Source organism: Triticum aestivum, chromosome 3A, assembly GCF_018294505.1.
Source record: "Triticum aestivum cultivar Chinese Spring chromosome 3A, IWGSC CS RefSeq v2.1, whole genome shotgun sequence".
In the NCBI taxonomy this organism is placed as follows: domain Eukaryota; kingdom Viridiplantae; phylum Streptophyta; class Magnoliopsida; order Poales; family Poaceae; genus Triticum; species Triticum aestivum.
In genome coordinates this window covers 113560809-113577785 of record NC_057800.1, presented here as the reverse complement: position 1 = coordinate 113577785, position 16977 = coordinate 113560809, and positions in this window count along the sequence as shown.

Sequence of the window (16977 nt, the reverse complement as noted above, 5' to 3'; positions counted from 1 at the left end):
AAGTTTCTAACCAGATACACTAACTCAAACCGGGTTAAGGTTTGCAAATCAACACACCTTCTGAAAGTAAGGTGCAAATCCACTCCATCCCACACTTGGGAAATGGAAGCATCTTGTTGCTAACAGATCACAAATAGATCCTAGAATCTAGTTTTAAGAGAGCACCCCCTAACCAAGTATCATGCCAAAAGGACACATTTCCCCATACCCAGGAACCCATCTATAAAACACTTTGGCAGCAGCAAAAGCCTAGGAGATACTTTTCTAGAATGGAGAACCACTCCCAACTTCAGCCCACAATATATTGGGTTTATCAGTAGTATACTTGAAGCAAAGAAGTTTTTTTCCAACCACTATTCCTATCATAAAAAAAATCTCTTACTCCATGAAGCCAGTAAAGTCATGTTAAGATCTCTAAGGTTGAAAACACCACGAACTATCGTTTAAAGCAGCCAACCACGTGTGAGGCATCGACGATGGCCTCGACGGCAAGGTGCTCCTCCAAGATCCGGCAGTCTGCATGCATGGCAGCCATCATGACCTCATGCGCGTGTGTGGCCGCAATTTGCTTCTCCGTTGCCAGATGCTCCTTGAGCTCTTGGCTATACTGTGTACACCATGGCTTTGCGCGGCGCTAATTTGGAGGATGGGACGGTGATGTGGAAGGTGTCGCACCGGCGGTGGGGCATGTGGGATGAAGGAGGAGGAGGATGGGGTGGGGTGTCGATTACCTGACTATATCGACGAGATCGCTCAGCAGGAAGGAGCATCACCGGCGAGGAGGCGGTGCTGCAAGCAAGTGGTGAAGGTTTAAACTTGGAAAGGAAGGAGGAAACAGTGGAATGTGGCTTTTGGCCAGGGAGAGAGGGTGGGGAGCTAAGATGTTTCCACGATTGCCGAATTTTTTCGCTTGGTGCAGCGAAAAATTGGCGCGCAAGTGTGGTTGACGTACGGGCGGTGGACTGTAGACGACGAAGGTTTCGATGTAAGCCATGGTGCCCCGAGATATTTTATACTACATCGCACACGATTCTTGCTAATAAACTGTTTGAGGTGTACTTAATTTTTTTATTTTGATTTGAAATACAAAATGGGGTCACGGCAAAAAATAATGATGCTGAATTGCTAGAACATTTATTTGTAGTGAATATGCAACTATAGGAGTGTCGTGTTAAAATTTGGAATTATTCAGGGTTCGTTTGACCTTTCTTATACATTAATTGAGTTTCTAGGTATTTAATGTGCATAATTCAAATTTGAACTACAGTCATATGCTCCAGTGCACCAAAGTGGGTTGAAAAATTATATATGTGTCACTGAGTGAATGTTTAGGTCCCATACCAGAAGTGAGAATGAATTTCAAACATTTGGGCGTCGTGGCACGACCGAAAATATTGAGAATCTTGGTTTTTAAATTCCTCTAAATCCAAAACTCGCCTGAAAATTATGAAACTTGGCATGGTGTCTTGACATGACACCAACATGTCATGATAAAAATTTTGTTCTATTTGAAACAAGTTTTGGTATAAGATTCTTACAAACCGGAGCTTCTCTCAAGAAGCCTCATGATTCCGATAGGGAGCGTGTCACCTTTGTGGGCGAAACGACATACATTGCCTCTTCCCACATTGATTTTTTTACAGAGAAAACATAGACCAATAGGAGTGTTGCGTTAAATTTTGGAATTATTCAAGGTTAATGTGCATAATTCAAATTTGAACTATAGGCGCATGCTCTAATGCACCAAAATGGGTTAAAAAAATCATATATGTGTCCTTGGGTGAATGTTTAGGTCCCATGCAAGAAATGAGAATGAATTTCAAATATTTGGGCGTCGTGGCACGACCGCAAACATTGAGAAACTTGGTTTTTAAATTCCTGTAAATCCAAAACTCGTCTAGAATTCATGAACTTGGTATGGTGTCTTGACATGGCACCAGCATGGTGTGGTAAATTTTTTGTTCAATTTGGGACAAGTTTTGGCATAAACTTCTAACAAACCGGAGCTTCTCTCAAGAAGCCTCATGGTTTCGATAGGGAACGTGTCATCTTTGTGAGCGAAACGACATACTCCGCCTCTTCCCGCCTTGATTTTCTTTACAAAGGTAACATGGACCAATAGGAGTTTCGTGTTAAATTTTGGAATCACTCAGGGTTCGTTTGACATTTCTATACATTTTGAGTTTTCTAGGCATTTAATGTGCATAATTCAAATTTAAACTACAGGCACATGCTCTAGTGCACTAAAATGGGTTAAAAAAATCATATATGTGTCCTTGGGTGAATGTTTGGGTCCCATGCAAAAAATGAGAATGAATTTCAAACATTTGGGCGTCATGGCACGGCCAAAAACATTGAGAAATTTGATTTTTAAATTCCTGTAAATCCAAAACTCGCTTGAAAAATCATGAAACTTAGAATGGTGTCTTGACATGGCATCAACATGCTGTGATAAAAATTTTGTCCGATTTGAAACAAGTTTTGGTATAAACTTCTTACAAACCGGAGCTTTTCTCAAGAAGCCTCATGGTTCCAATAGGGACGTGTCATCTTTGTGGGCAAAACGACATACACTACCTCTTCTCGCCTTGATTTTTTTACAAAGGCAACATAGACAAAAAGGAGTGTAATGCTACAATTTGGAATTATTCAGGGGTCGTTTGGCATTTTTTATTATTAATTGAGCTTCTAGGCATTTAATGTGCATAATTCAATTTGAACTACACGCACATGCTTCAGTGCACCAAAATGGGTTGAAAAAACATACATGTGTCCTTGGTGAATGTTTAGTTCTCTTGCAAGAAATGAGAATGAATTTTAAACATCTGGGCGTCGTGACTCGGTCGCAAACATTGAGAAACTTGTTTTTTTAACTCCTATAAATCCAAAACTCATCTGAAATTCATAAAAATTAGCATGGTGTCATGACATGGCACCAACACACCGCGGTAAATTGTTTTGTCCAATTTGGGCAGGCGCACACATTAACAGCCAACAAAGTCATTTTGGAACAGAGAGTTGCCATGCTACCATCGCAAATGGAAGTATTACTGAAACCATGGGCGTTCTACTAACCATTTACGTGCCTCCACGTGCCCCCCTTTTTATTGGCTAGGAGGCGCCGTGCGGGGTAGCTAGTTGAGTAGATGGGAGGCGTGCGAGCAGACCGCCGTGTAGGCTCACAGGGAGGTGAGCCCTTTGACCTCCATCTGCCGCCCACCCCGCTTCCAACTTCTCCGTTAATAGCGCCCGTGCCCCTATTTTATAGGTGCTTAATAGTGTGGCTAGGTCTCAGTTGACTGATTTGACCAAGTCTCAGTCAAGTGACATAACATGTAAGAGAGAGAAAAGAAAATCTAAAAAGAAAATTTTGCACGAATCTTGATGTAAGATCTCACAGATATAGCATCGACTAAGACTTAACAAAGTCTCAGTCGACTGAGACTTAGCAAGACTTATATATATATATATATATATATATGATGACGATGGCAATGGATAATAATTGTCTTACATATTCAGGAAGACAATTTAAAATGCCACATGCAACAACACCCGAAAGACACAGGGGCAAAAAAAGGAAGACGTGGATAAGATCTAGGTCGCTGCTCTCTACTTCATGATGGGTTCCTTTAGGGCGTGGAGTTCCTCCAACTCCTTCTTCATCGCCTCCGTGACCTTCATCTCCTCTCTCCTCTCCTCCGCCATCTTCGTCATTGCGTCCATCGCACAAGAGTTCTCGCGGCGAGCGGCGATGATCTCTTTCACATCCTCAATACCTCGCTTTACAGCAGCCACATATTCCCCCACCAGCCTGTTGCACTCGATGCGGAGCTTGGCATTGTCGTCCATAAGTTTCACCACCATTGCAGTCGTCTTCTTCAAGAAGGCAATGCTCTACTCATGCTGCTTCGCCCTGCCAGCAATCTTCTCCCTCAGCAGGTCGCATTGGGTGCGGAGCTTTGCCTTGTCATCAATTAGTCCGGATGACGCCGGTCGACTTATCAACCGCGACATTGCTCTCCTCCTGTATCTTCGCCCAACCGACGATCTCCTCATTTAGCTTATTGAGCTCAGCGCGCATGTCGTTGATAACCCACAAGTATAGGGTATCAATTGTAGCCTTTCTCGATAAGTAAGAGTGTCGAACACAATGAGGAGCTAAAGGTAGAATTAATATTCTCTTCAAGTTCTATCGACCACCGATACAACTCTACGCACACTTAACATTTGCTTTACTAGAACAAGGATGCAACTATTTTACGGGGATAAAACTAGAACTACTTTGCAAGAATAAACCTAGGAGTACTTTTCGAGATAATAAAAGTTATTAGTTGTTTAGTAGAGAGCTTTTTGTAACACAAAGAGAAAGATTGTCCATAGGCAATTGAATATAACACGATAGATACTTATCATATGCAATGAGGGAGAGGCATTAGCTAATATACTTTCCATACTTGGATCACATGTTCTTATGATTGAAACTCTAGCAAGCATCCACAACTACTAAAGATCATTAAGGTAAAAACCAACCATAACATTAAGTAACAAGTCCTCTTTACTCCCATACACAACAACCCCCTTACTCGGGTATAAGCTTCTGTCACTCTCGCTACCCACTATAAGAGAATTATGAACGTATTGCAAAACCCTACAATGGTAATCCCACACACTTGCATGGCACGAAGGGCACCATAGGACATCACCATACCAACTTACAACTCATATCAATCATACCATACCGCAATTAACACGTAGGACAAAAGAAATCTACTCAAACATCATAGGATTGCCACACAACATTGGATAATAATATATAACATTAAGCACCATGTTCAAGTAGAGATTACAGTGGGGAGAAGAGGTGTTACACCGCTGCATAGAGGAGGAGAGAGTTGGTGATGACGGCGACAAAGTTGTTGGCGTAGATCGCCATCACGATGGTTGCCCCGGTGGCACTCCGACGCCATCGGGAGAGAGGGGGAGAGAGCCCCCCTCTTTCTTATTCCTTGCCCCCCAGTCGGGAGGAGAGTTTCCCTTCTGGTCCATGGCTGCCATGGCTCCCGGAGGGCAGTAGCCCCTCTGAGATTGGATCTCTCTCTCTGTTCTCTTCTGTTTCGCATTCCTGTTTTCTGGCTGAAAATTGTTTCTTATATTCCCGGAGATCTGTAACCCCGATTGGGCTGAAATTTTGAGGGATTTTTATTCGGATATTATCTTTCTTGCGGCAGATGGACGCCCCCAACTGACTTATAGGTAAGCCATAAGCCTGCTTGGTGCGCCCAGGGTAGGGGGCGCGCCCCTTGAGCTTGTGGGCCCCTCGAGTATCGTATCATGTTGATTCTTTTTCCCAAAAATCACATATATTCCAAAATAAATCTCGGTAATTTTTTACCGCATTTGGACTTTGTTTGATATGGATTTTCTGCGAAACAAAAAACATGCAACAAATAGGAATGGGCACTGGGCATTGGATCAATAGGTTAGTCTAAGAAAATCATACAAATTGTTGCCAAAAGTATGTGAAAGTTGTAAAATAATTGCATGAAACAATAAAAAATATAGATATGATGGAGACGTATAAGTTGTCGCGAATGCGCTTCTGAGAGCCCTCGCCTGCCCGCGAGAGATCTTTCCAGGCCACCACGACATAGGACCTCTCTGCTGCTTTCGTGGCGTGGCGGGACCTTTATGTTGTTTCCGCGGCGTGGCGGGACCACTCTGTTGTTGATAATCCCCAAGTGCAGGGAATCATCATAGCAATTTCCAAAGGGGGAAGTGATAAGTATGGAGTGTCGAACCCACAAGGAGCTAAAGGTAAGATCGATATTCTCTCAAGTCCTATCTGCCACTGATACAACTCTACGTACACCGAACGTTTGCTTCCAACTAGAAACGGGAAATAAAACTACGTTGTGGGTATGAAGAGGATAGCTTTGCATGATAACGGAGAACTAAAATATAAAAATAGGTGCTGTTAACATAAAGTTAGGATGTATTATATATTATAAATAACGAGTGTGGAATAATGATGGATCGGTGTGCGGAATTATCCTAGGCAATTGTTAACAAGATCAGTAATCATTGTTGCAATTTTATATGAGAGAGAGGCATAAGCTAACACACTTTCTTTACTTGGATCATATGTACTTATGATTGGAACTCTAGCAAGCATCCGCAACTACTAAAGATCATTAAGGTAAAACCCAACCATAGCATTAAAGTATCAAGTCCCCTTTATCCCATACGCAACAACCCTCTTACTCGGGTTTAAGCTTCTATCACTCTAGCAACCCACTATAAGCGAATCATGAATGTATTGCAACACCCTACAATAGGAATCCTTCATGTGTGCACGATATGGAAGGCACCATAGGATAGCACCAAAATAAAACATACAACTCAAACCAATCTAGATCATCAATCAACCCAAAAGACAAAAGAAATGTACTCAAAACATCATAGGATGGCAACACATCATTGGATCATAATATGTGTCATAAAGCACCATGTTCAAGTAGGGGATTACAGCGGGGTGCGGGAGAGAGGACCACTTAAAAGAGATGAGGAAGGTGATGAAGATGGTGATGTTAATGAAGACGATCACCGTGGCGATGGTTCCCCCGGCGGCACTCCGACTCCATCGAGAGAGAGAGAGAGAGTCTCCCTCTTGTGCTTCTTCCTCCCTGGCCTCCCCCTAGATGGGGAGAGTTTCTTTCTCTAGTCCTTGGCCTCCATGGTGATGATGGTCCCTTCGGCTTCCTCCTCCATGGCCTCCGGTGATGATGGCCCCCTCCGGTAGGGTGCCAGAGAGGGCCTAGATTGCTTTTTCGTGGCTACAGAGGCTTCCGACGGTGGAACTTCCGATCTAGGGTTCTGTCGGAGGTTTGGGTATTTATAAGAATTTTTGGCGTCGGTCTCATGTCAAGGGGGTGCTCGAGGCGTCCACAAGCCCAGAGCACCCTCACTGGGGGGTAGGGCATGCCTAGAGGGCTTGTGGCCTCCTTGTTCACTTCCTGGCCCAACTCTTGTGCTTCGGGGGTCTCTTTTCATCCATAAAAATCACCGTAAATTTTTAGCCCATTCCGAGAACTTCTATTTCTGCACAAAAAATGATACCACAGTAGTTCTGCTAAAAACAGCGTCAATCCGGGTTAGTTCTAATCAATAATTACAAAACCATATAAAATTGTTGTAAACATGGCATGAATACTTCATACATTATAGATACATTGGACACATATCAGCTGCCTGAATGGCGTGGCGGGACCTCTGTGCTGCTTTTGCTTCCATGCTTGTCGCTCCCTTCTCGACCCAGAACTCCTCCCACGGGCCATGGCAGACGCAAGGAACAACGAAGAAAGACTTGTTTGTTGATGAGGAGGAATGTGCAGTCATTTTTGATCAGGTAGTTTTTATAACCTAGTTATAAGCTGCTAAGTGCGGAAACATTTAGGTTTTGATCAGTGTGAACAGGTTTGCAATTAAATATAGTGTGGTAATTTGGAATGTGATGGGAAACAAGCTAAAAATGTATTGACGGTTCCGATTTTGAACTGCGGCATGATTCCCGGATGGCGTAACATCGGCACACGTTCTCGGATGCGTACGTGGCATGTGCACCTTAGGATGCACCTCAATCGACGATGTCAGCACATGACTTGTTCCATCAACCGTACGTGCTTGTTATTACTATCGCGCACAATTCTTTTAGTTAGAATGTGTGCCCATCTACTGCACACACCTTGATTTGGCTGACCATTTCTGTTATTTTGGCTCATCACAAATAGTTCATCCGAGTGAATTGTATGTCGTCTATCGCACACACCATGATCTGGCTGACCGTTTTTGTTGTTTTGGCTCATCGCAAACAGTTCATCCATGTGAACTGTATGCCGTATATCACACACCATTGATCTGGCTGACCGTTTCTGTTGTTTTGGCTCATCGCAAACAATTCATCCGAGTAAACTGTATATCGTCTATTGCACACACCTTGATTTGGCTGACCGTTTCTGTTGTTTTGCCTCATCACAAACAGTTTGCATGGATCAACTGTATGCCATGTATCGCACACGTGACTCTAATATGAATCGTTCTTGATGTCTCTGTCATCACACATAGTTCATTTTATTGTTGACGGTTTTGTAACGATACTGTTTGTGATTCATGCATCATACACAGTTTTGTCGATTGGTCACCTATACATGTGTCGCGTTAGGACCTTCCTCTAGTAGTGTAAGTATCATCAAATTACTACACTAAGTAACATATCATGATGATGACCCACGAGTATAGGGGATCAATCATAGTCCTTTCGATAAGAGTGTTGAACCCAACAAAGAGCAGCAGGAAATGATAAGGTTTCCAACAAGGTATTCTCCGCAAGTACTGAAAATAGCGGTAACAAATAGTTTTGTAGCAAGATAATTTGTAACAAGTAAGAAGTAACAAGTAGCAATAGTAACAAATGTGCAGCAAGGTGGCCCAATCCTTTTTATAGCAAAGGATAATCCGGAAAGTTCTCTTATATAAAGCAAAGCATTCTCGGGGACACATGGGAATTATTGTCTAGTCACTTTCATCATGTTTAGTTGATTCGCGTTCGCTGCTTTGATAATTTGGTATGCGGGTGGACCGGTGCTTGGGTGCTGTTCTTACTTGAACAAGCAACCCACTTATGATTACCCCCTCTCACAAGCATTCGCAACTACGAAAGAAGAATTAAGATAAATCTAACCATAGCATGAAACATATGGATCCACATCAGCCCCTTACATAATAACGCATAAACTAGAGTTCAAGATTCTGTCAGTCTAGCAACCCATCATCTACTTATTACTCCACAACACCTTCCCTTAGGACCAAGTATGGTGAAATGTCATGTAGTCGACGTTCACATGACACCACTAAAGGAAGCAACAACATACATATCATCAAAATATCGAACGAATACCAACATCACATGATTACTTATAACAAGACTTCTCCCATGTCCTCAAGAACAAAAGTAACTACTCACAAATAGTATTCATGTTCAAGATCAGAGGGGTATTGAATATGCTTGAGGTTCTAAACATTTATTCTTCCACCAAATAAACCAAGTGGCATAAACTACAAGATGTAATCAACACTACTAGCAAGCCACATGTACCAATCTGAGGTTTTTGGAAAAAGATTGAATACAAGAGATGAACTAGGGCTTGAGATGAGATGGTGCTTGTGAAGATCTTGATGAAGATTGGTCCTCCCATGATGAGAGGATCATTGGTGATGTCGATGGCTTCGAGTTCCCCCTCCCAAAGGGAAGTGTCCCCAACGGAATCGCTCCCCCAAGAGAAAAAGTGCTCCTGCCCAGGCTTCGCCTCGCGACAGCGGTGCTTCGTCCCGAAAGTCTTCTTATTTTTTCCAGGGAAAATGGCTTCATATAGCAGAAGATGGGCCACAAGCTCACAGGGCGTGCTCAGGGGGGTAGGGCGCGCCCCCTGAGCTTGTTGCTCCCTGGTGCCCCCTCTTGGTATTTCTTCTCCCAATATTTTTTATACATTCCAAAACAATTCTCCATAAATTTTTCAGGTCATTTGGAGTTGTGCAGAATAGCCATCTATGTTGTAGCCTTTTTCGGTCCAGAATTCCAACTGCCGACAATCTCCCTCTTCATGTGAAACTTGCAAAATAAGAGAGACAAGGCATTAGAATTGCAACATAAAGTGAAATAATAATTCAAAAAATAATAAATAACAATAGGAAAACATGATGCAAAATGGATGTATCACATGACACGGTGGAGAAAATTCGTCCTTGTCAGACGGGTCATGAATGACATCTCGATATAGGCATCACATGGTGAGAGTTTTTGCCAGAGGTTGTCTGTTTCATCCTCACTTAGCCTCATTCTTTGGGCATAGAGGGCTTCATTAAGTGGGGCCTCAATTCCTCACCATCTTCCTCTGTGTTGAGATAGATAACAACCAGCCTGGGCCTTCGTCCTCTGAAGGAGAAGCTGATCAATTCACCCCAGTGCGACGCATGTGGGTGATATGTTTCCAACATATCTATAATTTTTTATTGTTCCATGCTATTATAGTATCAATCTTGGATATTTTCTATGAATTTATAAGCAACATTATATCATTTTTTGGGACTAACCTATTAACTTAGTGCCCAATGCCATTTGCTGTTTTATGCCTGTTTTTGGTTTTCCAAAATATCAGTACCAAACGAAGTCCAACCGCCACGAAACTTTTTGGAGATTTTTTCTGGACATATGAGACCCTACGAGCTCCAGGATAGGTCCATAAGATGAAGGAGGGGCCCACGAGGCACCAAGGCACACCCTGGTGGCTTGTGGGGCCCATGTTCACCCGTTTGACCTAATTTCGCCTCTATAAATTCTCTAAAATTGGGAAACCAATACAGAGCCACCCAAAATACTTTTTCTGCCACCACAAGCTTCTATTCTCGAGAGATCCCATCTGGAGGCCTTTTCCGGTACTTTGCCGAAGGGGGAATCAACCACAGAGGGGCTCTACATCAACCTTTCTGCCCTTCCGATGATGTGTGAGTAGTTTACCACAGACCTACGGGTCCATAGTTAGTAGCTAGATGGCATCTTCTCTCACTTTGATCTTCAATACAATGTTCTCCTCGATGTTTGATACGTCTCCAACGTATCTATAATTTATGAGGTATTCATGCCATGTTTATAATAATTTTATATGGTTTTGGTGCACTTTTTATATAACTTTTATATGATTTTAATGGACTAACATATTGACCTAGTGCCCAGTGCCACTTGCTGTTTTCTGCTTGTTTTTGGTTTTCCAAAAAACCATATCAAATGAAGTCCAAACAACGAAACTTTTTGAGGATATTTTTTGGAACAAAAGAGAACCAGGAAGATTTGGGGGAGTATTAGAAGACCCACAGGGGTCCCACGAGGCACCAGGGCATGCCCAGGGAGGTGGCCACGCCTTGGTACCTCGTGGGCCCCCTATGGCCCATCTTCACATGATTCCAACTCTGAAAATTCTTATAAATACCAAAAAACCCCTGCAAGCCTCTGTACCAAAGAGATCCCATCTGGAGCCCTGTTCCGGCACCCTGCCAGAGGGGGAAATCATCATCGGAGGCCATCTTCATCATCCCAGTGGCCATCATGATAAGGAGGGAGTAGTTCACCCTCGGGGCTGAGGGTATGTACCAGTAGCTATGTGTTTGATCTCTCTCTCTCTCTCTCTCTCTCTCTCTCTCTCGTGTTCTTGATTTGACAGAATCTTGATGTACCACGAGCTTTGTTAATATAGTTGGATCATATGGTGTTTCTCCCTCTCTATATTGTTGTGACGAATTGACTTTTTACCTTTGAGGTTTCACTATTATCGGATTGAATACTTGTTGGGTTTGAGAAGACTTGATGTATGTCTTGCATATGAATACCCGTGGTGACAATGTGGTATTATATTGATTCACTTGATGTATGTTTTAGCACTTAACTCGTGGATTCCCGAGGTGACATTGGGGTAATCTATGCATAGGGGTTCATGCATGTTTTCGTCCTTCTTTCTCCGGTAGAAATCTTTGGGCAGTGTTTGAAGTTCTTTATATTGGATTGAATATTATGAATCTAAAGTTGTTTGATGCATATCGAATAATCAACTCACTGATACTTCTGGTGACATTGGAGTATCTAGGTGACATTAGAGTTGGTTGATGTGTGTCATATGGTTATTTTAGTACGAACTCTAGGGCCATTTGTGACACTTATAGGGATGGCTCAATAGATTGATTGGAAAAGATAACTTTGAGATGGTTTCGTACCCTACAACAATTTCATCTTATCTTCTCCGCTAGATTTTAGAATTTTGGAGTGACTCTTTGTCGCACGTTGAAGGATTGTTATATGATTCAATTATGTTAGCACTGTTGAGAGATTGCACTAGTGAAAGTATGAACCCCAAGCCTTGTTTCTAAGCATTGCAATTTCATTTGTGCTCCATTTTATCACTTGCTACCTTGCTATTTTTATGTTTTCATATTACAAAAACCTATATCTACTATCCATACTACACTTGTATCACCATATCTTCGCCGAACTAGTGCACCTATACAATTTACCATTGTAATGGGTGTGTTGGGGACACAAGATATTTCTTGTATTTGATTGCAGGGTTGTTTGAGAGAGACCATCTTCCTACGCCTCCCATGGATTGATAAACCTTAGGTCATCCACTTGAGGGAAAATTTCTATTGTCCTACAAAACTTTGCGCTAGGAGGCCCAAGATGAGTCTACAAGAATAAGTTGTGTAGTAGGCATCAATGTTCTTGGAGATCTATTCGATGTAATCACTTTTTGCGGTTTGTTTGTTGGGATCTGATGAATTGTGAGTTTATCATCAGATTATCCATGAATATTATTTGAGTCTTCTCTGAACCCTTTTATGCATTATTAGTATAGCTTTGTATTTCTCTTCGATATATTGATTTGGTTTGGCCAACTAGATTGATTTTCTTGCAATGGGAGAGGTGCTTTGTGATGTGTTCAATCTTGCGATGATCTGTATCCTAGTGACAGAAAGGTACAAGACACGTATTTGTATTGTTGCCATTAAGGATAAAAAGATGGGGTTTATTCATGTGTGAGTTTACTTTGTCTACATCATGTCATCTTGCTTAAGGCGTTACTCCGTTCTTTATGAACTTAATACTCTAGATGCATGCTGGATAGCGGTCGATGTGTGGAGTAATAGTATTAGATGCAGGCAGGAGTCGGTCTACTTGTCTCAGACGTGATGCCTATATACATGATCATTGCCTTGGATATCGTCATCATTATTCTCTTTTATATCAACTGTCCAACAATAATTTTTTTACTCACTGTATGCTATTTTCAAGAGAGAAGCCTTGTTAACCCACAAGTATAGGGGTTTGCTTGTAGCCTTTTTCGATAAATAAGAGTGTCAAACCCAAAGAGGAGCTAAAGGCAGAACAAATATTCCCTCAAGTTCTATTGAACACCAATACAACTCTACGCACACTTAACATCTACTTTACCTAGAACAAGTATGAAACTATTTTGCAGGTTTGATGCTAGAACTACTTTACAAGAATAAAACTACAAGTACTTTGCGAGATAATAAACATTAGTTGTTTAGTAAATAGCTTTTTGTCACACAAGAAAGTTATTTGTCCCTAGGTGACCGATAACTAGACTGGTGATCATTATTGCAATTTTATATGAGAGAGAGGCATGAGCTAACATACTTTCCGTACTTGGATCATATGCACTTATGATTGGAACTCTATCAAGCATCCGCAACTACCAAAGATCCTTAAGGTAAAACCCAACCATAGCATTAAGTACCAAGTCCTCTTTATCCCATACGCAACAACCCCCTTACTCGGGTCTGTGCTTCTGTCACTCACGCCACCCACCATAAAAGAATCATGAATGTATTGCAACACCCTACAGCAAGGATCCCTCATGTTTGCGCAATACGGAGGGCACCGTAGGACAACACCAAAATAAAATATACAACTCAAACTAATCATGACCATCTATCAATCCATAGGACAAAATAGATCTACTCAAACATCATAGGATGACCACATATCATTGGGAAATAATATATAATGTTGATCACCATGTTTAAGTAGAGATTACGGCGGGGAAAAGAGGTGTTACACTACTGCATAGAGGGGGGGAGTTGGTGTTGATGGTAACAAGGTTGTTGGTGTAGATTGTCGTCACGATCCTAGCCCTGGCGGCACTCCGGTGCCACCGGGAGAGAGGGGAGAAAGCCCCCCTCCTTCTTCTTCTTCCTTGGCCTCCCCCCTAGATGGGAGGAGAGTTCCCCCTCTGGTCCACGGTCTCCATGGCGGCGGAGGGGCAGGAGCCCCTCCTAGATTGGATCTATCTCTCTGTTCTCTTCTGTTTCACGTTCTCGTTTTCTGGCCCTTCACCGTTTCTTAAATTCACAGAGATCTGTAACTCCGACTGCACTGAATTTTTTACATGATTTTTTCCACAAATTATATTTCTTGTGCCCAAAGAAGAGCCCCAACCTACTTACAGGGAGCCCACAAGACACCTGGGCGCGCCAGGGGGTGCCCAGCGCACCCTGGTGGGTGGTGGAGGCCGTGGGCCTCTGTTTGCATTGATTTCACCTCCCAAAATCACATATATTCCAAAATAATTCTCCGTAAAATATTATCGCGTTTGGAGTTTGTTTGATATGGACATTCTGTGAAACAAAAACATGCAACAAACAGGAACTAGCACTGGGCACTGGATCAATATGTTAGTCCAATAAATCATAGAAAATGTTGCCAAAAATATGTGAAAGTTATATAATATTGGCATGAAACAATCAAAAATTATAGATACGACGGAGAAATATCAAGCCTCTATTGAAAACTATGGCCCCGGGGTCTACTTTTTATCATATAATTGTAATCAAAAATACCTTGCTGTAATTTTTGTTTACTTTATTTTATTTTGTGTTTTAATTATCTATCTATCACTACGAGATTTAATCCTTGAAATTAACCATCGAGTTATTGACAACCCCTTGTTCATGTTTGGGTGCAAGTATTTATTATTTTGTGTGTAGGTACTGCTAACGAGGTGTTGCTTGGTTCTCCTACTGGATAGATAACCTTGGTTCTTAACTGAGGGAAATACTTATCTCTACTGTACTGCATCATCCTCTCCTCTTCGGGGAAATCCAAACGCAGCTCACAAGTAGCAGTGGGCGATGAAACGATCCCATTCATCTCCTCCAATCTGGGACATCTTTCGTCCATAGTGTAGCCCCCCAGGAGCATCGAAGATCATAGTGTCTCTGGTCAGCTCATTGTATTCCAATCTCACATTGCATGTGATGATCTGTGTAAGAAAAAACAAAACACACACACACAATGAATTAATGGATATAGAAACAAAAAGAAAAGAATTAGTTGCTAGAAGTTTCATGTAATTTGTTACCACTTCAGGAACAAAACTTGGCTGGAAGTAGATGTCGAACAGCATGCCAGTTGCAAGGCTGCTGGCACACCTTGACTTGCACACTCGACATGGTGGTGGTTGAACACTAAGTATAATAAGATTCTAGACTACTAAATCAACACTAAGGATTTGTCCATAGGCATTTCTTGAAGTACATGTGTTGGTTTCAAGGAGTTTATGAGATGACTAAGGTGCTATTCAAGGAATTATCCAAAGATTTATCATGTGGAAGTCATGATATAAGGTTGATCAAGACTAAGTAAAAGTGTGAATCAAGTTGATCAACACACAAAGCATAGAAAATGTACCGAGAGGGATCAAGTGATCCCATGGTATGGTAAGCATTGTACATTACACTTTTGTATACTAACCTGATGTCTACTTCAGGGTTGAACAAAGAAGGGGGAGCGGATCAGGTGTCCGACGCCGCTACCCGAAAACCCAGCCACTCCTCTGTTAACGAGGATGCTAGTCCCGGTGCCTTATCAGGTGCCAGAGAAGAAGGCCAAGAAGAAGAGCAAGGAGGCCAAAGGTGGCCTCCTCCGTAAAGGTACTTCGGACGCCGTGTCCGGAGATACCGAAGCTCTCTCCTCCCATGAGGGAGATGAAGACGAAGAGGAGGAGGAGGAAGAAGAGAGCAATTCTCCCCTTAAGGGGAGGAAAAAGAAAAGGGCGACCTCTATAGACCCAGGGGCAGAGGCGTCCAAGAGGGAGAAGATATCCCTCTCGGATGGTTCGGATTTGGATGCCGAAGCCATCCCCGAGTGGCGCCCCAGGTCGAAGCCCCTGGCCGCATACTATACGTATGTCCGATTTTTATAATTGTAATTCTAACACATTTGAATTGTGTGCCTTAGTCCGGCCCGCAACCTCCCCCAATCGTCATCTTCGGGGAACTCGCTGGAGCCGGGGATGGTGGAGAGCGAGACGCCTCCGCGAGCCTCCCCGCCAACCGCTACGGACGACACTGAAGTGTTGTCCCGAAAAGCCTCTACAGTCCATGGAGAGGTGCGGGAGACCGTCAAGACGGCGCCAGAGGGTAACACCTCGGCTGCAGGGAACATGGGGGAACCAACCCCTATGGAAACTGACGACGGGGGCCATGACCAATCAGGCTCCCAGCCAAACACTATTTTGGAGACCAATATAGCTCCAGAATCGTGCGAGCAAACTCCTTTGAAGGAGGGGGAGCGTCGACTCCACCGACGACCTCCATCAATTCGGAGGTGCCGGACACTTTGGTGGAATCACTTCGACGTGCTTCCGTCGTGGAGGAGCACCGTACCCTGATGGGTGCAGTGGTTGAGAAGATTTAGTCTGCAAAGAGCGGGCTAAATGAAGCCTTTACCAGCCTACTGACGGGCTTTGAGGTATGCGACGTAAGATGCCTTTTTATATGAAGGAAATATGCCTGTATTGAAGGAAATATGCCCTAGAGGCAATAATAAAGTTATTATTTATTTCCTTATATCATGATAAAAGTTTATTATTCATGCTAGAATTGTATTAACCGAAAACGTAATACATGTGTGAATACATAGACAAACAGAGTGTCACTAGTATGCCTCTACTTGACTAGCTCGTTAATCAAAGATGGTTATGTTTCCTAACCATGGACACAGAGTTGTCATTTGATTAACGAGATCGCATAATTAGTTGAATGATCTGATTGACATGACCCATTCCATTAGCTTAGCACCCGATCGTTTAGTATGTTGCTATTGCTTTCTTCATGACTTATACATGTTCCTATGACTATGAGATTATGCAACTCCCGTTTACCGGAGGAACACTTTGTGTGCTACCAAACGTCACAACGTAACTGGGTGATTATAAAGGAGCTCTACAGGTGTCTCCAAAGGTACATGTTGGGTTGGCATATTTCAAGATTAGGATTTGTCACTTCGATTGTCGGAGAGGTATCTCTGGGCCCTCTCGGTAATGCACATCACTGAAGCCTTGCAAGCAT